Raw genomic sequence first — 27,222 nt, 5'->3', positions numbered from 1 at the left:
AGTATCTAGCTGTCTATATCTTTTATCTAACCTGACACCTTGCTATCTGTTTTTTTGCAGAAAACAATTTTTTACTTACTTAAAAAGCTTGCTTTTAATTAATCCTTCCCTCTTTTCCTTGCATTTTAAGCTATCCTAAAGCTCAAGAACTGCTTGTACCTACTGCGCTACAGCAGTACCGGATGATGTTCGAAAAGCATCGCTTACGTAATAAGGGTATCATAATTTTTAATTAAAGTTCATTCAAAGTGGGCTTTCCAATACCTGTGTCATTACTCTAATGATTAATAGGCAACATAATACTTTCTCTCACTCCAACTGCATGGGATTGGGCTCTAAAGTTTCCAAAGATTAAATTAGAGAGGAATTAAGGTTACAAAATAGAGTGAATGTCAAGTTGAAATTCTTTTCATTAACTCAATGCTCACTTCTGCCAAGGTCTGCAGCACATATTTAGTTCTGTAACATCAGTGTGCTGAGATCATTCCAGTATCATAATAGAGCACATTTAAAATGAGCAACTGAAAACTTGCAGCCTTAGCCTTGGATTTATTTGCTTTTCTTGGCTAAATGGACAAAAAATAGCCTGCGTGGAGATCTGGTTTCTGTTCACGTCAGTGGAGTTAATGTCATGTTTGGTGAGTACAAGGAGAAATCACGGAGATGGAAGCGTGCTTCAAGAGGCTGCACAGTGTCACTTCTGCATGGGCCACAGCCTTATTCAGAACATTTTAGTAATTAAAGTTCCTGAGAAACATAATATGTAAGTCAGTTTTCAAGAAATAGTGTGACAGATGATAAACTTCTCTATTGTATGCAGTAAGTATTTTGAGAAATGTATAAAACTTATTTGAGTAACAGAAGGTCTGTGATAATTCCCACGTGTAAAACCAGAGTAGGAGCAAGCCCACAGAAGATGTACCTGTGTCTGTCTGTCATAGTGCAAAACAGACTGAAAAAATATAGTCTCATTAAAGAGACACTGTTCTGGCAAAAAATGTCACCGCAGTTGAAAATTGCAGCTGTGTCACTTCAGCGTGTTACTTACGTGATCACCAGAGGTCAGTGTCACCACAGGCTGCAGCGCAGAGGGAAGGAGATGCTGCTCATAAAAGATGAAAACAAGCTCGCCTGATCCCTCCAGAATTCTCCTGTGCTCCAACACAAAGTATAACAAATTCACAAGCCTCTCTCTTCTTTGTGAGATGGAGGGTAGATGACTGGGGGGAGCACTGAGGAAAGAAAAGAATAAGGGAAAAAAGAATCAGAGAGCTGTAAGGAAATGGGAGACGGAGTAAAAGCACAACTTGGCAGGCTGCTTTGTGACCATAAAAGATATTGCCTTTAGATTCTCTAGCAGACAAGTCTCACCTGTGTTAAGGCATGTACCTTGCAATATAAATTATTGCCGGCTTCAAATGCTGAGAAATTATGAGACTGGCTCACAACATTTAAACAATTAAAAAATACTCTTTTCTTTTTCTTTGTCCACAGAATTGGACTTCCCCCCCCTCCCCCCCATATTCTCAAGCTTTGTTCCACTAAAATAACACCTGAGAATGTTTGTATGTGCGAGTTTGTATGCATGTACTTTTAATGACATGTGAAATCTTCAGATTGTGTAGTTTGCCTCCAGGGATTGCAGTTTAGAAAAAATACAAGACGTGTAATAACACTCTAGTAGCTGGGAAGACTGCCTCTCCAGTTGTTCATTCTCCTTTGGCAAAAGCTCTTACAGCCGTGGCGTTTGCTCATGGGTCGGAGGTGATGGATAAGTGTGCGGGCTGTTGCTGCTCCCTCACCTCGATATGTCACCAGCCCCCTAACTCACTGAGGGTATCAACAGCGCCCTCCTCCACCCTCATGTACCACCTGTTCTGCACATATATGTGGGCTGTGAGTGTGGATGCAGGAAAGAGCAAAAGCTATGGCAGAGAGTTCGAGAGTAGAAGGAAAAGTAGCAAGACCCAGCTTTCTTGGGGCACCTTGAGGTATGTATTCAAGTTGAACAATAAGTGCTTTCTATCGCTTTGTCCATAGTGGTATTTTTGGAAATTAATCTGCTATCAGTGCTCAAGCAAGTGGCAGCAATGCTATTACTGGTACAGAGAAATCCTGGGCTTAGATGCCCTATATTTTGCAGAATTTTTGTTTCACAATTGTTTGACAATGGCAGAATACTTCATAGGAAGGGAGCTGTGGGTTGCAATCACACCTTGAATTTTTTTCCTGCTGGAATGTGATATCTCTGTTTGGCTTTTGCAGTCCACTGAAGCTCTTGCATTTGCCATGATGGGGTCCAAACATCAATCCAGCCACAGAGTTCAGAAATAGTGGTGTAGCTGCTGTGAAAGAAACAAGTTTGTTTCTAAGCTCCGTCTGTACAATGCTGCATTTTAACAGAAATACCTTCTTTTTCTGAATGTATTAATGGCCAGATTTGGAAAAAGAGACAACTTTAAAATATCAAGTCTGGAGAATAATTTTTAAAGTAACCTGAGACATTTTTTACAATCAAAGAGCACAGATTGTCTTTCATATGGAAAGCACATAACTGATACCAGGCAGAACTTGAGTATTTATCCAACCATATCAGCTGCTCTCAATTCACTCCAGGGTAAAGTCCTCTTCAATACTGCTCCAGAAAAATGATACTGCTTATCAAAAGGAATTATCTAGATAATGTCATGACAGATACATGACAAACTTGCTTTCTCTGCACAAGTCTTAGGGCTAAGCAAATACAAATCCAGCCTCTTTCCCAAGGCAAAATGCAAGTTGATTTTTGCACAACCCAACAAAAGAAAAGTAGGACAGTTCTCCACACAGAGCTTGAAAGTAACACAGGGTAAGAGTCCTCAAGGATACAGTCTTTAATGAACACTCCATAAAAAAACCAAATTACTAAAAGCAGGGACTTAATACACACCTTTAGAACTGCGAACTTCCATTAGTTTCCAAATTTCAATGAGGAGAAATAGATTCTGCAAGGAACTGAGCTTAGGGGATTGTAGTGGGTTTCTGTGGCTAGGTTTTGGTAGTGAGGGGTCTACAGGAGTGGTTTCTATTAGAAGCTGCTAGAAGCTTCCCCAGTCTGATGGAACCAATGCCAGTAGGCTCCAGGATGGGTTTCCTGCTGCTGGCCAAGGCCGAGCCAATTTGAGCAATGGTCACACCTTTGTGATAACATATTTACGAACAGAAGGTTGTTGCACAGATGAAAATTCCAGCCATGGAAGAGCAGAGTGAGAATATCTGAACAACTCTGCAGACACCAAGGTCAATGCAGAAGGAGGGGCAAGAGGATTTTCAGGCACCAGAGCTGAGGCCTCTGCAGCCATGGAGGACCATCGAGGTGCAGAAACCCACCTGCAGCCCATGGAGGAGCCCATGCTGGAGCAGGTGGACATCTGAAGGAGGCTGTGACCCTGTGGGAGGCCCAAGATAGAGCAGGGTCCTGCCAGGAACCTGCAGCCTGTGGAGAGAGTAGCTCACACTGGAGCAGGTTTTTCCCGGGTAGGACTTGTGGCTCCTGTGGGGGACCCACGCTGGTACAGCTCATTCCTGAAGGACTGCACCCTATGCAGGAGTGACCCATGGGACAGCAGTTTGGGAAGAACTGTTGTCCATGGGATAGACTTATGCCGGAAAGGTTCATGAAAGACTGTCTCCCGTGGGAGGGACCCCACAGAAGGGGAAGGACTCCTCTCCCTGAGCAGCAGCAGAAACAAGAAGTGACCATAACCCCCATTCTTCATCTCCCTGCGCTGCTCAGGGGGGGAGATAGACTTTGGAAGGAAGGGGGGGGGGGGGGGGGAAGATGATTTTACTTCTCACTCTTTTGCTCTGATTCTGTTACTAATAAATTTAAGCAATATCCCCACTTTGAGTCTATTTTGTCCATGATGGTGATCAGTAAGTCACCTCTCCCAGCTCTTATCTCAACTCATGAATCCTAAGTTGTTTATTTTTTTTTTTTTACTCTCCTCTGACCAGCTGCAGAGCAGAGTGAGAGAGTAGCTTTAGTGGCACCTGGAATCTGGCCAGGGTCAACCCACTACAGGGATCTACTTCTTTCTCTGGCTAAATAAAAAGGATGGGAATACTCCTAACTCTGATACTTAATTGTCCTATTCTTCTTAAGTTAGACATCTAAATGAGCTGCCCCAAGCTACCTATCAGACCATCTTGGTTGTCCCCTCCTGCTAAATGCTCAGGCTGATGCCAGCAAGGGTTGACTGCCTGTGCTGTAGAGGAGGAGACAGACCTGAGGAAGAGGTGACTTGAAACAGCCCTGAGGTTTTCAAGGCTCTAGATAACATGAAGCTGAGTAAGGCATCTGGAGGATGGGACTTTTAAGTCCCAAATGGTTTACTCACTGTAACAACGAAGAGGAGAAAACTGTTGGGTGGAATTAGGCAATTAAAACAGGGGGTGAGGGGGAGGGCGGGGGGAAAGATTTTCAGAAGGCAGTAGCTTGGCAAGACTTCGGTAACATGTCCAAGGGTTAAACAAGGAGGTTGGGCTTCAGGTTTTTGTCTTGCTGTTACGCGATGCACATTCACAGAGGGCCAAAGAAGGACGAAATAAAAGACTGGAGATTCCTGAGTTCCTGAAACCTCAGGTTCACAAAGCTCTACTAGCTCCTGCTCTTAGACAGTATCATTTCCACCCCATCTAAACTGCAGAGCTGAGCAGTGCATCCCGAATGTCTGTTGCCTCACATCTTGGTCTTCCTCTCCTGGGACAGAGGCTGGGGTCCCAGGCCTTAACCCCACAGGCATACAGGTGTTCATAACAGAAGGACAGGGAAGGGAAAGGTGTTTGCAGTGGAACAACGCAACAGGAAATCAGAGAGCTGAGGTGCCTTCTGCTGGGATGTATTGAAAGCTGAGAAACCTCTGGAAAAATTGAAAGGCAGCCCTAATGATCTGCAAGTAATCTTTACAGGTGTAAATCTTTACAGGTGTAAATCTACAGTTTTCCTACTTTCTGCAAGGCTGGGTTTTCTCTAGTTATGTGTTTTGTTATAGTCACTGGAAAACTAACTACGACTACATCTCCTTGCCAGCTCACTCTGTTCTGCAACTCCACCCTTATTTCTGGTGCCTGGTATGTATACTAAAAGTCTCCAGGTCCCCCAGTCATAAATTTGATGTGTTTGTTCTGGGTGTGCAGCTGATGGCACTGTGAACTGGAGCTATAGCAACGCCTGTGCTGCTATGAGGAGAGAAGAGTCCTGCATTTATTCTCACAAAGCCCCATCACTCCAGCTCTCACAGACAGGCAGATAAACCACTTGTCTTTTTCCAAGTCCTGTCTTCAAGATCCTGGGACTGCCACAGGCAGTTAGGGAAAGTACTTGCAAATAGCACAATTTCATACCATTTGAAGCTCTGTTCTGTTACATATTTCAGATTCTAAATTACTATGAGCTTGTTTTTTAGTTCAGAGCAAAATACCATAATATATGTGGTGTACACTTGTACATATGCAAGTTCCTTTACTTTTAAAAGACCACCAGGGAGACTTGCTGGCAATTTTCTACAGAGAAGGAAGTGGAAATGGATGTGGATTGTTAATACCAGCGTATCACTTACCATCTGGATAGGCTTAATATGTGATAAACTGTAAGGTTTGAACATAGATTTGTGGTGCTTGAGGAGATTGCTTAAAAGCCTGTCTACACTGGCCTGGCCTGACTCTCATTCTGTGGAGCTTTTTATAAGGTGAACATAGAATAAAAAGTGAGAGATGTAGCAGCCTCAAATTTAGAATAATAAACTAGAAATAAGAGTGTGTTTAGAGCTGTTCTACTCATTTTTTTTTTTTTAATGCAGCTCCTGATATTAAATTACAAAGCTCTAAATTCACAGACTGTGAAACCAAATGGAATAACTGGATTCATCCATTTTTTTTACCTACCATTTAACAACGACCAAAAGCCTGTTAAACTCTTTGGTTTACCTCCAAATCTCAGCTCCTCTTGAATATACATAATTTATTAAAAATATCTAGCTTCCCCCCTCCCCCCCCCCCCCCCCCCCCCCCCCCCCCCCCCCCGATAGGGAGTCTATTACATGTGTAAGCACTTTGTTTGGGACTTAATTCCTGTCACTGACAGAAAGCGTAACTTCTTGTTTCAATTTATGAATACAGTGGGGTTGTTATAGTTATAATGGCCAGAGGGTATAAAAACCCCCACACTTCATAAGGCCCAGTAGTATTTTTTACAAGACAGATTGATACAGTTGAGGAAAAAAGAGGAGATTTAGGGCTTTTAACAGCTCGTATGGGTTTTTTCCAGTGATATGAGTTAGACTTAAAAAAATTATACTTGTCCCTGCAAACATTGCCTGACTTATTAACTGTAAAGGCATAATTTGCTGGGGTCAGTTATTGCAAAGGTGAATTATAAAGCATTCTGAGGACTTTTCTCTGGACTGGGAAGATCAGAATAGGTGACAGAAGTTCTGTGACATACAGCGTTAACATCCAGGCTGGTGAGTTTTATGCTCCATCTTGTCCCCTTCTCTCCCCACTGGCCTGTTGCTGTGGCTATGCTCCAACACTGTGTTGCTTGCTTATACGTGATTATCTCAGCAGTCTATCCTCTTTTTATTTATCACTGCTACAGTTTCCTGACTGCCCTCAGATTTTGCCAGTGATCACTTTGTCTTCAAATCATGCAGATATGGAGGAATCTCAAAGAGTCATCTAGACCATATTCCTACTAGAAATCAGATGCAAGTGAATCTACATAGACCCAACATATTACTTAAACAATTCTTAAAAATCTTCAATAAGAAACCATAGTTTTCCTATGTATGCTTTTTGTAACAGTGAACTGTACTATATTTCAGAAAGTTGTTCAAACACCTAGTCTAAGTCTTTTCCTCTGCACCAATACAAACATTTCACAGCATGGCATTAAAAACTGATCCCTAAGGATGTGACTAAGAAAACATAATTTCTGTGAGAATTCCCTGTTTGCAATTACAAGAAAAACTCGTACTTTTTAAGCTATTCAAGATACACCACGTTAAGTTTCTTATTGTTTTACTTTCTTAATCCACATTTTGTGAGGTACAAAGTCAAATGCCTTACAGTACTTGTGTGAACATTATTACCTTTATCAGCCAAACACATGCAATATTTGAAAGCTAATGAGCTATCCAAGACAGTTTCTTAATCATGCCTATTTCTTTTCACTAGAAAAACCCAAACCTAATCTCTCCCCTGCCAAGCCCTCCCTCTAGCTCATTTGAAATACCTCTTTTCTAGAAAACTGGGAGGAAATAGATTCAGTTTTGGGAAAGGTAGAAAAACAAAACTGTTGTTTCCTGCTTTCTCCTTACCTCTTCCTGTAGGCTACATGAAAACAAGCTGGCTATGTTCTACACGTACATATAATTAAAGTGAAGCCATTTTGGAAATAATTCCAATTTACAATGAAAAAGTGACATATTAGCTCGCAAATGATGTGTTTCAAAATTAGAGGTGTGCATAGGTTAAGTTAAAGTTGATTGTTAAACATAAAATATGTCAATTAAAAAACCCAACAACCCTACTAACTACTGTCATTTTCGGAACAAGTGAATGAGAACATCAAGTAATGAATTGAAATTAAGTTGTTTCTCAGTAATCACAGTCTATCTAATTTCTTATGTCTTAAACATCTGTTACTTACACATGAAAGGAAGGGTGGTTAGATTGAAAGTAACTGGACAGTGTAGCTAGCTACTAGGGAGCCCTCCTTGCAGAACAGAAAATTTCTTATTACACACAAAGGAAAAAGGAACCTTGAGTTACTTTTACCTTGATATATTTTAACCATAAATTCAGTATTTCCACAGAGAATCCATGCTGAATTATATGATTTGGGATGAGAGGACAGCAAAAAATCAAAGTGATTATTCATTACAGTTATTTTCATGATATTCATTATAGTCTGTTTAACTATATTCTTCTTCTCAGTTCCTTTAACTGCAGCCTGGCTCAAGTGAAGCCTAAGTTCAGTGCAATGTAATTTAATGGAAGGTTTAGCCAGGAAGAGGTAATGAACACCTGTATCAAAAGTAGTGGTTACCATAAAATGATACGTGTGTTAAATATTTACCAGATCGCAGTATTATTTTCTGCTCAAAGTTTAAGGAACTACTTAGTGTCCTAGGCTTGATGATGTGATAACCCTTGGTAAATATTGATTTTTAAATGGTGACAACTGTACAAATTTATACTTGCTAATGGGAGGTCCACAAAGCAAACAGTTCTAATTGAGCAAAACCAAGGCACTTTTTAAGCTCGTATGTTTGACTTGACATATTGTGACAGACACAGTGCAGCTCCCAAGTGTTTCCCACCGAAATGATGTTCATCATACGTCTGTGCAACATGGAGATGTAAAGAATAAAATGGATGGTAATCTTTCCTTATGTAATACACACCTTTGTAGAAAGCCAAATGAGGTATTAACTGCTCTCAAACCACTCATCATCCTATCTTCTCTTACCTGATGTTATTGTTGCCTCACACTTTCTTTTATATTTTTTAGCCTTTTTATCTTTGTATTTTCAAACTTCTGGGCAAAGCAGAGGCATTTCTAACAGTTCTGATGGCAAAGCTTTTCCTCAGACCATGATTCTGAGGATCTGTCTTGTCTTTCCTTCAAAGACTCATCCAGAAGAGGGATTGAAGAGTCACCCTGACATCACAGGGCTATAGTTTTGGACCGCAGACAGTGAGGCGTTAAGGCTCACAGAGGACAGATTTCAGTCATGTGGCTTGAAGGGGCTTCTCAGCCGCTGCACAATGGCTTTGAAGCAACGTTGGAGAAACCATACATGTTCTTGTACCCTGTTAATCTGCACTTGCACTCAATTATACTGTGTTTTATGGAGAGTGGGAAATAATTCACTGTGCAAGTGATGTAAAGTTACTTACTGGGTATAAATGCTTTGCCCATATTCCAAGAATACTTACCATATTGAAGGCTGCACACTGCAAGATTCTTCATTTTAAATGCATAGAATTGAAGAGATTGTGAGATTATTGAGAAAAACTGCTTATATATTGCTGGCCCTTAAATTTCACCCATTTACCCTAGACTGAGCACCCCAATTAAGGCTGGAGCATATCTCCTGAAAAGACATCCTGACTTGAGATGATTTGAATTTTCAAAAAATGGAAAATCCCCAATTTTCCTGAAGAGGACTTTATCAGATTGTGCATTGCTCCCCTGGCATTTCTAGCATGGTGAAAGTCAACACATAAAAATTTTCTTCTGCCAGGTTGTAGAGGAGAAGCAAATCAGTCACAGACAAATTTGGTACACTGTATATAAATGAAAAAATAATAATAATAAAAAAGAGTATGTGTAGGGCAAATCTTTATCAAGAGCTTTATGCCTAGTAAGAAATTTAGTTAGTAATTTATTATAACTAGACAGAGCAGGAGGACCTCAAATAAGATTTACCTGCTCTGTTACTGTCCACCAGACAGTGAAGCACTGCTGAAGAAGCACTGGGAGCCACAAACTTGCCTTTGTTTAGTCCATTGCAGTGGAAGGAATAAGTATGACCTAAGCCCACTGAACTAGTTTGTCAGATACCTTAAGACCAGGGATATTTAAAGGTTAAACTTTCCAAGAAGAACTTGTATGAATAAACTCCTTTTTTACTTACAACTCTTCACCTTCTACTGCAGGGGCAGCCTTTTTAAACTACTTAATAATTTTTTTAATTGATTTTATATTCCCTATGACTATCCACTACAGCTTTGCTTGACAGCTAAAGATCCATTCATGATTTGGCCTGTGTTTAAAGATGGTCTCCACAGATAAACAATAGTATTGGTAGCTGTTGTGTTCCACTCAGCCATCTGGGCTCTTTTGTTTGAGTAGGATCTGTTTTAGAGATCTAACCTCCAACTTGGTGCTATGAGCATATGTCTGTAAAGAAAGTAGTTGCAGCAAATGACCAATTAGCAACCAAGAACATTACTGGGGTGTTTCTAACGTTTTTACTGCTATAAATCATAACCCATTGTTACATTTTTGTAGCTATAGAGCAGTTGTATATTTGTGTAAAAATATGGGTCACTGGTATGAGAACATTAACAGATGCTTCCTTACTATTTTCTTAGGAAATAATGATGTCTTAGCAAAACCTACAGAATTGTCCTATTGGTGTTTTTACTTCAAAACACTGAAACTGAAGAGAAAAAAGACATACTTTTGCCTTTTCTAAATGGAAAAACTGAGCAGTTTTTGCTTAAGCAAAGATAGCAGGTCTCACGGTCAGCAAGGCTGGTAGTGAACAGAAGAGAGCCTTCTCCATCCAGCTGGATAGTGTTAGGGGACTCAGGCCTTCTGAACCATGTCTGGGGACAGGCATCCCACAAGTCACACATGCTGTAGAGCCACATGAGAAGCCTCCCAGAAGCCTGGCTGACACAGTCTGTGGAGGTTGTGACTGCTGGAAACCATATACTTCAAACTGTGCTAAACTCACAGAAAATCCTTGGCAGAAAATCCTGTGGAGTTCAAGGCTTTCAAAAGCCCTACTAGTGTATTATTGAAGACACTTAATTCTTACCAGCTCAGCTTTCCAGCTTGGCTTTCCCAGGGTTGCAGGACTGATCTATCTGAGGACCACCAACTGTCAGATTTGGGGGGAACCAACCTTGCTGTCTACATGGTTTTGTGAGTCTTTGCAGCAGCTGAGGAAGGTGACTCAACTTTACACAAAGATGAAGTTTAAAAATCTCATGAGAATTCATATAAAATCAACAGCAGTAGATGCTGCCCTAGAGCATTACAAATGCTGAACTACAGCAGACAAGTACAATAATGCAGAAACTGTGTCATAACACAAAACCATTGCAACTTCATCTATTATTGGCACAGGAAATTACTAAGGCCAAGAAGGAAGAGAATCTCTATATTTGCAACTGAAGGCTTCATCATCTCCTTAGTAAATGGTGGACTGAAACCTGGGCAATACCTTTAAATCTGAAGCAAATTCTGGCAGTCCCTGCAGAAACATGGTCTGGACTATGCTGCAGGACTTCAGCTCTGAATCACATTTATTTGTACTAAACCTACAGTTACTGTTAGCAGGTTTGAAGCTAAACCTTTACATCAGATTGAATATATGTTTTTTCTGCATATATGCAGAAAAAATAGTACAGTGGATGCTAATAGATGTTAATATCACCTTGCCTCATTTAACTGTGAAAGCTCTTTTGCATATGAGTTTACTAAATAAATGTTACATCTGACTTCTGCCTGGGTTTTGTCTGTTTGTGGGATTTTTTGGTGTTTGTTTTTTTTTTTTTTTTTTTTTTGGTGTGGGTTTGTTTTTGAGTTAGAGTTTTGGGGGTTTTTTTTGTCTTATCTTTATACATTTACTCTATGTTCTCTGTGGAGACTTACTGGCATACTCTTCTCCTTCTCCTCCACTGCAACTTTGATTTTACACAAGGGAGACACATCAGTGACTTGTTTTTGCTAATATCATTTAATGTTTCTCTAGGTGATTTTGTATATATTCTCTCCTTCTCTAAGTTACTTGCCAATATATATGAATGTATATATGCATACATATATATAGGTTTACTACAAAAAAGGAAAACATTTTATATGGCTCCAAATCTGTGTACCAATTAAATTAGTCAAATGGTTTTGTCATCAGTTACAATTCACAAAGAGATGAAAGATAGGGCATATGTCTGGGGGTTGTGTTGTCTGTGGTTTTTCATTGTTTTTATTTTTGTTTAAAGAACAAAATGGAAGCATATCTTGAACCTTTTTTTGGTAGGGGGTGATAGTGGTTGGTAACAAAAAACCAAACCAGAAATAGGAGGAAAAGTTGCCTTTTCCCACCAGGTGGCTTAGACAAGGCATTATGGAGTGCTGTGCTGCTCACACAAGTACTTAGATACTCTGTAGGTCACTTCCATTGTGACTGAAGGAGGTCTGGATTTCTGTTTTTTGAAGGAAATTCTTCATAGTGTGTAGGGACTTCCAGGAACACTTTGGTAAAATTACATTAAAATTGACATGGGTGTGAGAAATCTTGGCTTATATTCAAAAACGTGCCATCCTCTGTTATCTCCACTATTACCCTCCAAAAAGGAGAACTAACATGATAAAAATTTAATCAGTGGGACTATGGAAAGAAGAAAAATGCAAACTATGTATAAGATGAGAGTTTATAAATTTATTCTAGAGTTTATATATTAGTTACAAGATTAGAATTTATATCAGTTTATACTACTAAAACTCTGAAAAAATACATGTCTGTAACTCAAGAACTTACTTTATGTGGTGGTCTTTCTACCTCTGAGCCCAAGTCTTTTAGAAATAATGACTCACCCAGAGTGTGTGCTTATTTCAATCCCTGAAAATTAAAGTGAATAGGGAGAAAACCAGTCCTAGTATTCTAGCACACAAGAGAGAACACATGATGAGAACACAAGAAATTTTCCAGCTATGTTATACAACAGCTGTGAGATATTGCATGTTTTCTTGATCTGTAAAGGAATTGAGAATTGTGTAGAATGTTGGGGGGTTTTTGTTTGTTTTTATATCCATCCACTATATTACAATAAAATAATCTGAGTTTCATCATGTGAACTTAATTGTATCTGTTTGATAAATACTTTGTGATACTCAATATTTCACTGAAAGTCCTAACAGTTGCTCATGACCATAGCACACATGTCAACATGCATGAGCTCATTAACCTGGAAAACTAAACTTTGTTAAAGTATGCTCACAATTACTCTTCCTTTTAGGTCAAAGACAATGTGGTATGAAGACTGCTCTTTGGTAGCTAGTTCTGTAAACTGTTTTTGTTCCATAGAATATACTAAGTTGGTGAGGACCTATCAGGATCACTGAGTTTCACATAATTCTCTTGAAGATGCAGTTGATGAGAAATCTCCTCAAGTGATGAGAAATCTACAGTGGTTAAAATATTTGCAATTCTCTAGACTTAGGCAAATCTGCTATTTTGAAACATTTTTTTTCCAGAATGTTTGTGGGGCCTGCAGTTTTCCTAAACAGTCACATGAGCTTTTGTCAAATGCCACAAATTTTTTGTTTGGGGTTTTTTTTCCCTGAAAAAGTGATTTTCCAGATTCCTGTTAGAGCTACCTCTATTGTAAGACTATGAATTTTATAGTGAGGAGAAGCAAAAATATCTTTTGAGTAGCAACACTAGATACTTCATCCCCCTACATATATCATTAAACCAACACTTATGGCTCTCATTGCTGTGACAGCCAATGAAGAGTGCTCAATCATACTGAGATTTTTAATCGACTACTTAGATTACCCAAAGAACTCAGGTAGTTGGCATGGATTTAAACAGCTGGACAGAGCACAACCAACAACTGTCAAGCAAGACTGTGCTAGCCCAGGTGGACTCTGACCTTATCTTCTTCCTAAAGAGGTTGAATTTCTACTTTTCAGGCTTCACTTAAACCAGAGGGGAAAAATTAACAACATTGTCACTTTTTTTTCTGTTCTGCTAAGTTACATAGCCTACATTTTTTATCTAATTCTGAAATGTAAAGAAGTCAGAGGTCAGCTAAAGTAAAAAGGCAATGAGGTCTGGGAGTTTTGCCATCTTTCATTCATATTATTCAGTGAGCTCCAGTTTTCTGCCTAAAAGCTAATCCAGAGTTTTGCAGCACTTGGTGTTGTCCGCCCAAACGGCTTCTAACTGGGCGCTGTCAAGAGTACTTGGTATCCATCTGTCACATGCGTGTGTCAGATATAGCATGCATAAAAGGACACTGTTTCTAACTGCTTAGAAGGAGCCTAGCAAGCCACCAGAGCTCAGGGCAAGACCAGCCAGGGTCTCTAGCTGGTAAATTCACTGTGCTGACTGACAGTGCCCTGCAGGTCTCACTATTCAAGAGAAGGGCAAACTCTCCCTACAGGAAAAAATGAGCTTCGTTTTCACCTCCAATTTTCACCTCTGAATTTCAGTGACCTCCTCAGATAGCAACGGTTCTCAGGCTGAGCCACCAAAAATGTCCCTCCTTCTCCAAAATAATTCCTCCTTGCTCTTCAGCAGAACATCTCAGTACTGACTCTGGACTCTCTAATGACCTTCATATGCTATCTGTCTTTGAAATAAGCATCTAGCTTTTCATTTAACTATACAAGACTAAATATTTAGTTTGATTATTTGTGGGTGGCCATTCATTTTTAATTATCTAAGAAAATCAATACTTATTGTATTTGTGGAAACCAGTATTTAAGACTTGAATACCTAATTAATGAAATATAACCATATTTTCACATTATTTCACATTTTCTTGGTTTTAGAGCAATGTTACGATACCATTGAATAATTTTAAATTGCTGAACTGTAGATTTTCAAAATTTCCCTAATTTGAAGTCACAAAAATTTAACCATGTCCCAAAGCACCCTCATATATTCTGTCTCTGAGTATATATGGTAATGTACATTAATTATACTCTTTCTGAGTACTGTACATGTTTCTGACATGAGGATTCTACATTACAGTGAAGGATTATTGTACTTTCTAGGCCCACTGCAGCTACAGCAGCCTCAATCACTTTAATGTATTTTATTACAAGTAACATTTAATTAACACTACATCTACTGTCCATGTGAAGGATCCAGTCTTGCACGGGTTTAGGCACATGCTTAATTTTGTGCACTGTGAATAGTCCTATGGAACTGAATGTTTTGTTAAACGAATAGGATTTTCACTGCTATGTGAAGTGACTGACACTGCAGAGACATGAAAGAGGAATGAGAACTACAGCTGAGAAAAATAAGATATTTTGGACAAGATCAGGAGACTAATTTAATTTCTACCTATATATTATTTTTAAAAGGAATTGATTTGCTGGTACTGAAAGATATTAGTTTCTTTGTGTACCTGAAGGGATCTTCTTTATATACTGAGGTAACTCTAGCAGGGATGGTTTAAGGTGATTGTATGGGACAGTAAACAACTGTGTTGGCACTGAAGCTTTTTATAGTAATCCAATTTTCTCTTTTCTGAAGAAGAATCTTTCAAAGATATCCTAGAAATTTGTTTTTAGAACAACTGGAGAAAGAATCTTTTTGAGAGTCAAGAAAATACAATATTAATCTTTTGGGAAAAGGACAGTAGTGCTTTAGGAATCTTTCTTGCTCTGGTACCTAAGATACACTCATTGTGCACATGTACACTCTCATCTTCATGGATTTCCTGAAAATTCCTCACAGAAGTTATAAATTATGCTGAACCAGTGGGTTGTGAAAAACATCACTGTGCAAAGGAGAGATCACAGGGCATTTTCAAAGTCTTGCTAGTTCTTTTGTGCTTAGTTTGTACCTTTGTTCACACTCTGCATCAGAGATGTGGGTATAGAAAAGATGGGAATCTTCCAGCACTGCCCAAACATGGTTTAGGGGGTTAGTGAAATACAGAATGAGCCAATGCTGCACTAAAGTTTTGTTTTTCTGTTGGTAGTTGAAATCATTAAGAAACACTAAGAAATAAAACAGCCATTATATAATTGCATATGGCAATGAAATTTCAACATTCAATTAGCATGTATATATATTTGTGTGTATTTAATTACAACTTTTAAAATATTTCATTCAGAAAGAACGTAGTTTCTTCTCACGGGTGTTGCACTGAAAACTATCTGGATGTTCACATTGCTTCCCCTTTCTGTGAAACCACTAGGTGGAGATGTAGGTTTACCAAGCTAGGATTGCAATAAGCTTTAAAAGGCACAAGATTGAAAAACGTCTCTTAAAAAAAAAAAAATAGTACAAGATTGATAAATTATGTATCTTGTTGGTTACAAATTCCAACACATCTTTGAAGGAGGAAAAATGGGAAAAACTAAATGCTCAGTTGTAAAATTGTCCAAGCAAATTATTATTTTTTAAGACACAAGTTCTGATGTTTAAGACTGAGAGAATAATCGCTTCATGTTATAAATTGTCTGCTGCCAATACACACACATTTTCCTTTATTCTCCTACCAGCTGCTAGCTTGTGCTATCAGTGGTCAGGAACAAACAAACAAAAACTACTCCTAAATTTTCTTAGCCTGCTTTCAAACTTTCAAACCAGTGGATATATGCCAGTAACTGGCAGATTTCGGGACTGTTTGCTTAAGTTGAGGGAATTGCTTTTAATTCTGTCACTTTTTCATCAGCATCCTGATATCTGGTATAAGATGTAAAAAGCAAAGTATGGTATTCTGACTTGCTTTCTTTAAAGGAAGACCAGTTTCTTTCTGTCTTTCTGCCATGTGTGCTTAATCATGGAAAGTGAAAATAAGAAGTCGAATGAAACAGTTGTTTACGTGTACTGGTTCCACTTTCCTTTTACATAAACCTTTTCTGCTTCCACTGCTTACCTATGTGCTCTACAAACTCTCCCACAGCAGACAACAACAATCTGGGCATTTAGCAGCAGGGAAGAGTGATTCAGAATTCATTCTTCCGTATTTCTCCCCTCTTGTGAAAATGCTCAAGCAGCTCACACTATTTTTCCAATGGGTGGGAAAAACAAGTGCTATCTTGACTTCCATACCTCAGCACCCAAAAGTTCACTAATGTAGTCTATCCTGCCTTCAGATTCATGTAAGGGCTCTGTACATTTTTTCTTTTTGCTTTCTTTTACTGTAACTTTCAAAGTTTGAAACATTAGAAAAAGAAATGTGTGGCAGATCCTAGTTTGGGAAAGGTCAGTATCTTCATAAAAATGACCCTTCCTTTCCTATAACCTTGGCTATGGACCTGCTTTTAGCCAAGTGTTTGAGATTTAATACTGTTTACTACAAGCTCTGTAATTCTGCTAATACTGCATGAAAGTCTTAGGTGTAAGTGGATAAATCATATATCAGTTCTAGATTTTTTCTTCTGATTTCTGCCAAAGTCCTCTTGATTAGTGAGAAAAAAATGGGGAGTGATATTTCAGAAGTAAAAATTGAGAATTGCAGTATTTTAGATGCCATTGTCCAATCATGTCATTATTTCTATCACTGCCTGCAATTTCTAGGGCTATTTTTAGGGAAGAGAGCAGAAATGGGAGTAACTACTAAATATTTGAGCAAATTAGGTCAAAAGAAGGGAGGCATTTATTTTTCTACCAGAAAACTCTTTAAAGACCACCACCATCTGATAAACTCCCAGAACTGGTGATGCAGCATCCTGCAGCTGTATTCATCATATTCAAGGGGAAATGCAGGCTGTTAGGAAGATAAACAATGAAGCTCTTCCGAAAGCTAAATCCATGGAAGGCGAACAGCTATAGTAAGAAACATAGGAAAAGGGAGCTTCTTTAACAAATGTGGACTAAAATATTTCAGGTTTCTTCAGAATAAAGTACTTCAGGTCTTGCATGGTGAAAATAAGATTTTTAATTGTTTTCTTTTTGACTATTACAACAAGTCCTAAAAGCTAGAAGCAGCCAGGTGAATTGATGCTAAGCAGAAATGCAAAAGGAAACCCAGTTGGGGAGGTGGCAGAGTTCGGTTTTAGACTGGAAGGACTGCGTGATTTATTAATATTATAAAAATGCCTATCATTTTAGAAATACATGCATCTAGCAACTACACAAGCTAAAAGTTCTTGTGTGCAGAAAGAAAGAAAGACAAATCTCTGGGCCAGATAGAAAGGATGAGGTTAAAGCTTCAATTTGCAAAAGACTACTTTCAGGGGGAATCTCTGGTTTTTTGAGAGTCAGAAAGAGTCACTGAGGTGAGAGTAATTCAGCTGATGAAGGGCAGCCTGCCTGCCTCCAGGCTAACACGTTAGCTCCATCCCAACTAAAACTTGGTTTTGTACTAATCTAGTTCAGATCCTTACCCCAACCAACCCCTGCTTCCGTTTTCTCGGCCGACAATCTGCCCATCTTTTCATCCTACATTAGCTCTGAATGCCTCCTAATCAGTTACAGATTTATAAGGACTACGAAGAGCCCCTGCATCAAACAGCTTTTTCTCCTCAAATATGGAATATGAAGTTCTCCTTAAAAAGCATTTCCTACTGTGGTCACACACACACACCTACTGTGGTACTTGCTGAAAAAAACCCAGCACAGAATTAAGACTCTTCTGACAGTCAAGAAACAGAAAGATTTCATCTTAATCTTTATGGAAAAAAAAGAAAAAAAGGAAATGAAAAGAGAAGGAAATGAAAGGAAAGGGAAAGGGAAAGGGAAAGGGAAAGGGAAAGGGAAAGGGAAAGGGAAAGGGAAAGGATAGTGTCTGGCATTAGACACTTTTGCTTTTAATCAGTTATGTTTCATCTTAACCCTTTGTATGCTACAGTCCAAGCTTGCCTCGAGTTATACCTTTTTTAAAGTCCCATAACAACAGGATAAGAAGCTTGCAAATAAGAAGCTGAAGTAGGCAAGAGTTTTCTGGCTTTAGAATTTAGCTGATAGCACAAAAGCTGGGTACCTGAGTTGCCAGTTTCTGTGTGTCATTCTCTCCCCATAAACAACATCCCTGTTTTCAGCTTTCTCTACAAAACTATTTGCTAAAACTGTTGGATTAAGTCAAAACACCTTCTACTGAGCTGCCCCTGGTTTTAGGGACGTGCAATGCGCAGGCTCACATACAGAAACATCCTAACTCACAGCCACTGTAACAAACTGGAGGGCATGGGGAGTGGAGGGGGGAGGACCACCCTCTGACGATCACATCTGAGGAAAACAGACATTCCCCTCACCTTGAAACCCTCTCTACTTTTAGATGAGAATACATTTGATCAAAACACGATGCCATTCATCTTTTGTGGCTGTTTGTCGATCATAGCTCCTGGAAGGATAAGCAAACCCTATGGAAAGGCATTTATCTAAATTATCCTGATAAAATGCTATCACTCTGTGGGGAAAGAAAAATGAGGCAGAATGCTAGTTTGTATACAATTGTACTAACCTGGAGGAAAATTGGCATATGAGGTTGAACTGCACTTAATAAAAGTTGGAGTGCTGGTTTCAAAAAAAGAAATACTTTCTTTAAATGAACTTTCTTCTTTTGTAAGGATTCAGTCTATTTGAAAATGAAAAGTAAAATATGAAAAAAAGATTAAAGATATGAACTGCCTCTTCCATTCAAATAGCATATAGTGTTTGTGACTTTTCCCTTGACAACTAGATAAGAAGATAAATGCATAGTTTCTCTTAATTAGCCTTTCTTAATTAAAAACACCAGAGGTATTTGTGATCATAATGAACTCTTCTGACAAAATGGTCACTTGTTCTTCTGGATGTCACTCCAGGAAAATTAGATTTATTTTTTAAAAGGGCATAAATTCAGTGCTAAGGAAGATATAAATGATGCCTGCAAAAGCAGTGTCCCCTCTGTTTTATCTGAGTTAGATGGATGTGTATCTTGTGGGTTTTAGAATGGTGTGGGGCAGTATTAGCCATCATTAGCACCCCAGTATGGATCCAATTCACTAATTACTTATGCTGTCTTGGTTCACTGAGATTTAAGTACCAAGTCAATCCCATTATCTGCAGTCTCCCAAGCTTGCCAGAGTCATCCGTCTTTTATGGAAAAAAAAGCACAAGGGTTATCAATAGGACCCTGAAATACTTGGGATTTTCCCACTTCAGGAGGAGGCAAGATTAGTCCTGACTAAAGTTGCATCTTCTCTAAGCTGCTACTTTGGATGTGATAAAAGTGAATGCTGACAATTATCCATAACTACATAAAGAGCAGGAGAGAGAGAGAAGGACGCAAGAGCAGCGAGGAGAGAAGTCTGCCACACACGCCTGCATCTGTCCTACGGTCGCAGGCAGCTTTTCATATCACCTCAGAGCTACAAATTACAATTCGTCTGTTACAAACACATGATAATATAGTCAGAAATCAGAATTAAAATATTCCAACGGCCTCGGGCCTCCTCAGAGAGAAAGAGAGAGGGAGAGAGGCTGAGGGAGAGAAGGAGGAGGGAGAGGGAGAGCGAGGAGTATGCTGAGCCCCTGTGCTGCCTGTGTTGTTTGTGCCCTCCCTTCTCCATCCTACATGTTTAATGTCTGCAGCAGTACCGAGGCCTTGTCTGTTTGGGATGGTTGATTGACATCTGCTCTGCCGAGAGGAAGGAACTGGCAGCTATTGGCAGCACTGTCACGTTCATTTGCACACTTTATGAAGCAGCAGTGTGGCTACTAATACAAAAAGAAATCTTCTAAGCAGCATGACATCTCTTGGAATGGAATATTTGTCTTTACAAATGATTGCACTGCTGCCAGTACTTGACATGGTGCTCGCAAACATGTGTAATTGTTGGAAGTGTAATGATGATTATTTGCATATTTAATGTTCAAACAAGTACTGGAGAAGCAACTTAGACTAAACCTTTTATGGGGAGGATTTAAATATGTTCAGCATCAGCCTGATGAGCCCCAGAAAAGAGTCGGGGGTCTGAGAGGAGAGCTCATGAGCACGATTGCCGTATGAAAGGGAGTTTAAGAAATCACCCTGGAATGCGACACTTTTATAGGTTTATTTTGAGACAGATTTCATATGAATTCCTCTCCCATTCATTTTAATTGCTCAAAATTATATTTAAACGTAATTATACGAAAACTTAGGAATGATCTAGTTATCATGTGTCTGAAATCAGCCAAACAGCAAACTGAGGGAAGTGGATATGCAAGCACATATTTGCCAGTAACATCAGTTTAGAGGAAGGCTGTGCATGATGGCAACAACACTTATTTTAACTCTTTGGCATAAATGTGAGAAGGGTGCAGGTCATGGGAGGGGGGCTTACAAACCCTTTTTCCTGGGCTGGAAATACAGCATGGACATTTGCCCTGGAAATCAGAGCCATGCCCAGGTTCATAGGAAAGGGCTTTCCTCCCTGTAGAAAGTACTTCTGTTTCTGCCTTAGAAAGAGACTTTTCACTTTCCCCTTCCACACTAATTTTTTTTTTTTTTTTTTAAATCTTCTCACACAGAGACCTAGTTAGCACACAGACCTTACACACACGTATGTGCACACAGGCACGCGCAGTTGCATGTATGAAGGGGAAAATGTTTTACAAAAGGGCTCTCTAACACGGTAGAAAGAAACAATACTTTTGAAGGCATTATTGTTCCCCTGGGAAGGATACACATTGGTTTTATCAGTGGAATAATTTCAGATGATGCGGATACATGAATGGCAATTTAACCCTTCACCTTTAGTGAAGAATTTCTTTAACTGAGGACTTCATCTCTCAGCTACTTTTCTGATCTTAAAGACAGTTCTTCTCCATTTGAAACTTTCCCCTTTTAAAATATTTATATTAGCAATTAGCTTTCATCTCCCCACCCTACCCCAACTCTCCTGCTTCCTTCCTCCTTTTTGTCTCTCTTCCTCTCTTCCTCTTTTTTGTGTGGTCTTAATACCAAGAGATTTATAATCACCAAATCCTACATTGTTTGAGGGGCAGCACAATAAACTTGACTCAATTATCACGCTGTAAATTGATTTAAAAAAAAAAAAATCTGATGGATGAATAGAGACTGAATATCTTCGTCTCTGACCCTGTCGTATCATCAGCAATTCCCTGGCAAGACTCCCACTTGATTGACAATGCTGCTAATGAACACTGTCTTAGGCCACGTAATGATTTACCTGCCATGAACAAGGTTTGGCAATGCTACCTTTGCATACTCGTCAAACAATTAATCCTTTAAAAAACAGATATATAGTCTTGAAGCATGGAAGTGTCTGGAAATTAATAGAAAAGTGGAGGCATAAGATAAATACATGTCTGCTCATTAAGCTAATTAGGATTGTTTTGTTGCTTATCTTGTTGCAAAAGCACTCCTCCTCTATTTATTTTAGCCACCTGTTGTTTCATCCTCACAAGAAGCCAATATCTTTCTTTACCTGCTTTATCTGATGAAATCCTACCTTATTATTTACCTTGGCCAACAATAAACACAGAAAGTATTCAGCTGACTGTGGCTGCAATCTCTTCCCTACTGAATGTTGGATTTCTGTGTTTTGTTTTTTTAATTTTTTTTTCCACTCACTCTAAGACCATCTACCCTGATCTGTTTTTGTCTTCTAAACAGCTGAAGGTAAAGAAAACTGTAAAGCATCTGGTACTAACATGCAGCTCATTGGCCTTCTGACTCTACCTCCAGATCATAAACCAATCCTCCTCACCATACAAAGAGGGGGAAAATGCTAGAGTGTGAAGGACCCCGGTGTTGACCACAGTTGTGTGCAGCACTCACTCGCCCCTGAGCGGGATTCTGGAAGAAGGATGATCTGTGTCACTTTGCCGACAATAAAAAGGCTTTTTCAATTCTCCAGATGTTGTGAAACAGAAAAGCCACCCAAACCCATGTTTGCTGGTTCATTGAACACTACTCATTGTGTGTGCATCAGTATGAACTGCAGGTAACTTCCACAAAATGTAACTTACCTGAAGCACAGTCTTGCATTTTTGTAAGTAGGTAATTGCTTGCCTAAAGAAATGAGAGTGAGGGTAGGGGCATTGGAGAGTACCTAGGAAAAGTGATGTTAAAGAGGGAAGGGGCTCATGAAAGAAACAGGCTGCAAAGTTGAATTTAGTTCCTTATGAAATTCTTTGAAGAAGCAAAAGTATTTAAAAAACATATGACAATAATTAGCAGTATTTCTTTGGGGATTTGCTTGTTTGACCTTAGCCTTTTAATCTGTCAAAATATGCTAATAAGCCTGACAGACAGAAAGATAAAATACGGAGACAGATGAACTAACTGAGAAAACATCAGTACAATACTGAATATACTTGTGGAAAAAGAAAAGAAAAAGAGTGCAATTAAACATTACCTCAAGGCTTTGATGACATGCTCACTATAATAGAAAGTTGCTTCGAAATTGGAAGGAATGTATACATGAGGTCACTATGATTGTGTCTGGCATCTCTGATAGTCTTATTCTGAATAGAAAAACATTTTTCTAAGTTCATTTTCAGTCTCAAATTTCAATCCAGTATCTTGAAACACCACTTTCTGCACATTGTCTCCCTGCTGCAGAACGGTGGGTATATGACAATCCATAACTGTTTATAGCTTGAGAATCCTAGAGCTGTTGAACAGGCAGGTAAGAGGATTCTTTCTGCCTTGAACACCTTGAACACCTTTTTTTTTTTTTTTTTTCTGTGAGACCTTTCAGGCTATCTGTGTGAAGCCAATGAAGATAATGATCCCCAAAATAGCCACTTTTAAGAAACAGTTCTGTTCTTCATTCAAGGTGAGCTACACAATCAGAGGTAACTCAACAGCAGTAAATGGAAATACAAGTCAGTTCTTTTAGGACAACGGAAAAGGAGTTTAAATTTTCCTGAATTTCTTTCCTTTACAAAATAACTGTTTCTGTCTCCTCAGTGTAAGTCAAAGGGCTTTTGGTGGCACAAGAATAAGGTCATATCATAACAACGGGCATTTAGAGAAGTGTTGTCTGCTCTCACATGTAAAGCTTCTCAAGCCTTTCTGTTGAAAAAGACTAAAAATACTGCCTGATGATGTTTCGTTTTTCACTAATACCACCTATTCCCAGACCTCCAGAGCCTTTCTCCAAAATCAGAAACATGACTCCGTGATGTTTCTCAGAAAATGATAGTTCCCACTTCCACTTTTAATAAACAAGCTATAAAGAGGAGGTTAAAAAATTTCTCCCGGCTAATGTTCTCTCCATATCCTGGTGTACTGGGACCCATTTCCTGATGGTGATGATAAGAATTACTGGAGCCACAATAAAAAAAACCTGAGGCATGCTTTCCCTTTCAGATATCCTGTTGCCATGAGCTCTAAACCAAGAAATTAAGCCTAAATCAGGATGTAGACTTCTCTTTGCTGTGTGACTAAGTTGGGCAACTCACTTCCATGAAGTGAGACTGTGAAGGAGTTCTTCAAAATAAAATGTTTGCACATTGTATATCAGTGTATCTTATTTCCTGACAGGACATCTGATACTCAGCTTTTCCACACAGCCAAATGAAGCATGACATTTAAAAACCCCTTTTTTTTTCCAATGAGTGAGCTACCCACCCCACTTAAGCTCCCTAAAAATATACAGAAAATGAAACATAGACATGTCTTAGCAGCCAGAAGTGTGTCTGAAATTACTGCCTTTGCAAAGCTTTTACATTTAGTCAACTTTATAATCACTTAAAGAGCTCATCCAAGATTGGATTTTTTAAAATATAGCTAAGGGCTTTCTTCCTCTCTCTGAGCCAGATGCACAATTATAAGCCAAAAATTAAACCCAATTAAAATTTTAAAAAGAAGTGAACACGGTCTAGCTGAACGAGATACCCAGGGCCTACTGTTAAGGAACTGAGTGACCTGCCACACCCAGTGTCTTGCAAAGGTCCTCGCACCAGCACCTTGGAGTTAGGAATGCTGGTCTGCACAGTGCATGGAACACAGTTCCGTCATCACTTTTCCTTTTAAGCGTCATAGCTTAGCCTATTGCTCGACTTTCACCTGCAGAGCGTGATGCCTGATTCTCGAAGCAGGCGCCCTGCTCAGGTGCCACCGGTGGGAAGCCGAGCCACCCACCCCAGGGCAGAACGTGCCGCGACCCGCAGCAGAGACGCCCCTGTCTTTGCTTTATTCCCAGGAGGCATCTTGAAGACCAGCTTTGCGAGGCGGACGGTGAGGAGCGGGCAGGAAGGCCCCTTCCCTCTGCCCGCAAAGGCACCCCCACCTCCAGCCGGCTCCGGGCCCCGCTGGCCGTGCCCGCCGCTGCCCGGCAGCGGGAGGAGCCGCGCCCGGGGCCGCGGCGCTCGGGGAAGGGGCCGGCGGGGCCCGGGGGTCCGGGCCGGGGGGCTGCGGGGCGGGCTGGCGGCGCCTTTTCTCCCCGGCGGCTTGGAGAGGTGGGCTGGGGCTTTCAGAGGGGCTGACAGATCTGAAGTTTTGGAGGCTGAATGAAAGAAACACTCAGCTAACAAAACAGTGAGCCACAGAAGAAGTTTCATCTGGTCTGGCCAAATCCCTCCTTTCTTTCCGTCTTTTCTCTCCTAATAACAGCTGCCCTCTCATTCCCTGTTACTCCGCTGTGAAGAACAAAACCTCCCTCTGACTATCTGTTTTTCTTTTCTTCCCCAGAGTAGGTCTCATTACTGGTGATTAGCAGATGATTAAAACCAATTCAGCTTCCCCCAGTAGATATTTTCTCCCTGTTTGTGACTAACGCGTCAGTCTTCAATGAACGTGCTCCTAAGCTTATTAACAGGCTCAGAGGATTAGCTGCCACCGAGCGCCGCCGCGCCGATATTGTGATGCAGCGAGTGACATGGAACCATTTGCTGAGCACAGGCAGGGCCGCTGGGACCAAATATCTAAATCACAATTTTAGTTTTCGTGGAAGGGGGAGGAGGGGGAGGAAATCCTAACAATAATTACAAAAATGAAACGTTTGGCCAAGTCTGAAAATAGCCCTAAACTTAAGGTCAGGAGGACTGCCGTTCAGGGATAACAACCCCTCGCCACCCTAAAAAATAACACCCCAAGCCCATCCCAACTAAAAAATATAGGCGGTTCCCTCACAAGGAGATTAGCTGATTAGAAGTCCAGAAGGGCCTGTTTTGGTCAGCTACCACTGCAAAACATACAGGCCCCTCTCGAGGTTGATATGCAAAGGTGAGGGTGTGTATCACGTCTCTCTATCTGCTCCCCCTATATTACTATGTAAAACCCCAGACTGTAGCACTCTCAAATAGGAGATTAGAGCAGGATGCAAAATTAGAAGCTTCACTTTATCCCACCCATCTCTTTAAAAACGATCAAGCTTAAATAAAATTTAATAGCTAACAGTAAAGGAAAAGAGGTTGAAATTATCTGCAGCTTTGAATTATGCAGTAAATTTTCCCAGAGAAAAAGAAGAAACATCGTGAAACAAGTTAAAATAGGTCATGAAAAATATTTTCAAATTATATGCTTCCTCTCTTATTATTTTTTACTTTCTATTTGTTCTGGTTTTTTAAGGATTGTGGTATTGAATTTGCGGCCAGATTTCTAAAATTGATTCTCAGCATTACAGTCACTAAACAGACAACATCATGAGTAGCCCAGATAAACAAACTGATTTGTACTCACACTCCTTTTAAGGTCACTTGGAGCTCCTGAATGACTAGAAAATCTGGCCCTTGGAGTTGTAGAAGGACAGTTGCAGTTTTTCATTTGAGGGAAGTATCTTGATGCAAATCACCCCTTCCCTTTTGGAATAGAACATAAGAGAACAAACGTTTTTCTAGAAATTTCCCATAAAGTGAATTTATAAGAAAATACTGATTTCTGGTCAGATGAAATATTTTATTTTGGCAGGATTTTTAAAATTTACTTTGCTTCAAGTTTTCTTTGTTCATTTTTGCAGTAGTTGATATTCTTTATTTGTATATTATACAAACAGAAATCTGGTGGTTTTTAGTCAAATTTATCAACTCCTTAAAATCCTGACACTAAGCACTATTTAGAAAGACACTTTCAGAATTCTGCAAAATGTTTCACATCACGAAATCTAAACTTTTTGCACTGAGGATTTGTTTCAGGGGAAGATTTCAGAGTGGCAAACTCTGCTGACTAAACAAGGAGTTAGAACCATAACTTTGGGCATCATGCTTTGAAAACAAAGCAAAAAACCCCAACCTAACTTTATGAAGTTTAAATTAAAAAATCCTTACAAGGGTTTTTTTTCTCACTCTGTTTTTAAAAGCTTTAAAATAAAGAACTCTCCCAAATAATTCCCTTTTCACATCTTCAGATTTCTTCCATTTATATTTTTCATTGTCCCTTTCCAGTGCAGCTTAACTCTGAGTGTGCTGAAGCTTGAAATGTAGCTTCCGATTTATAATAGCAACAGGGCATGCAGCAAATGTCAACAAATCCCCTGTCACCCAAGCAAGGAGGAAATGTGAGAGGTAAGGCAGAGTAGCCCTTCCTTGCTGCATAACACACACACGCACACACAAAACCCCCCAGTGAAAAATAGAGAACTAAGGTCTTGTTCGTGAAAAGCTATATGACTCCATTAATATCAAACCAAAATCGTGACAGGAGGGTGACACGCATTGAAAATTGCCAGTTATACATACAATGTGGGTATAGACTACGCAATTGATATGTACTTAATTTTAAAATGAAAGTCCTCCACCGTCTTTCTCCCTCTTTGCAAAATTAAAGGAATTATAACACACCAGACTGGCCATATTCTAAAAAAAAAAAAAA

At 39.6% G+C, this 27,222-nt stretch overlaps 1 long non-coding RNA gene across 1 annotated transcript; it reads right to left on the bottom strand.

Annotated features, from left to right (window-relative positions):
- Nucleotides 1–502: 502 nt before the first annotated feature.
- On the bottom strand, nt 503–24,383 carry LOC114066039. Its single transcript, XR_003573092.1, has 3 exons — nt 24,340–24,383; nt 1,049–1,232; nt 503–747 (listed from the first exon to the last, which is right to left on the bottom strand). It is a non-coding gene; the product is annotated as an uncharacterized LOC114066039 (long non-coding RNA).
- Between the last annotated feature and the right edge of the window lie 2,839 nt (nt 24,384–27,222).

This window comes from Empidonax traillii, unplaced genomic scaffold, assembly GCF_003031625.1.
Source record: "Empidonax traillii isolate 1590-97213 ecotype Southwest subspecies unplaced genomic scaffold, ASM303162v1 scaffold725:size316836, whole genome shotgun sequence".
Taxonomy (NCBI): domain Eukaryota; kingdom Metazoa; phylum Chordata; class Aves; order Passeriformes; family Tyrannidae; genus Empidonax; species Empidonax traillii.
The sequence above is the reverse complement of the archived record's forward strand: the minus strand, read 5'-3'. Positions and strand labels throughout refer to the sequence as shown.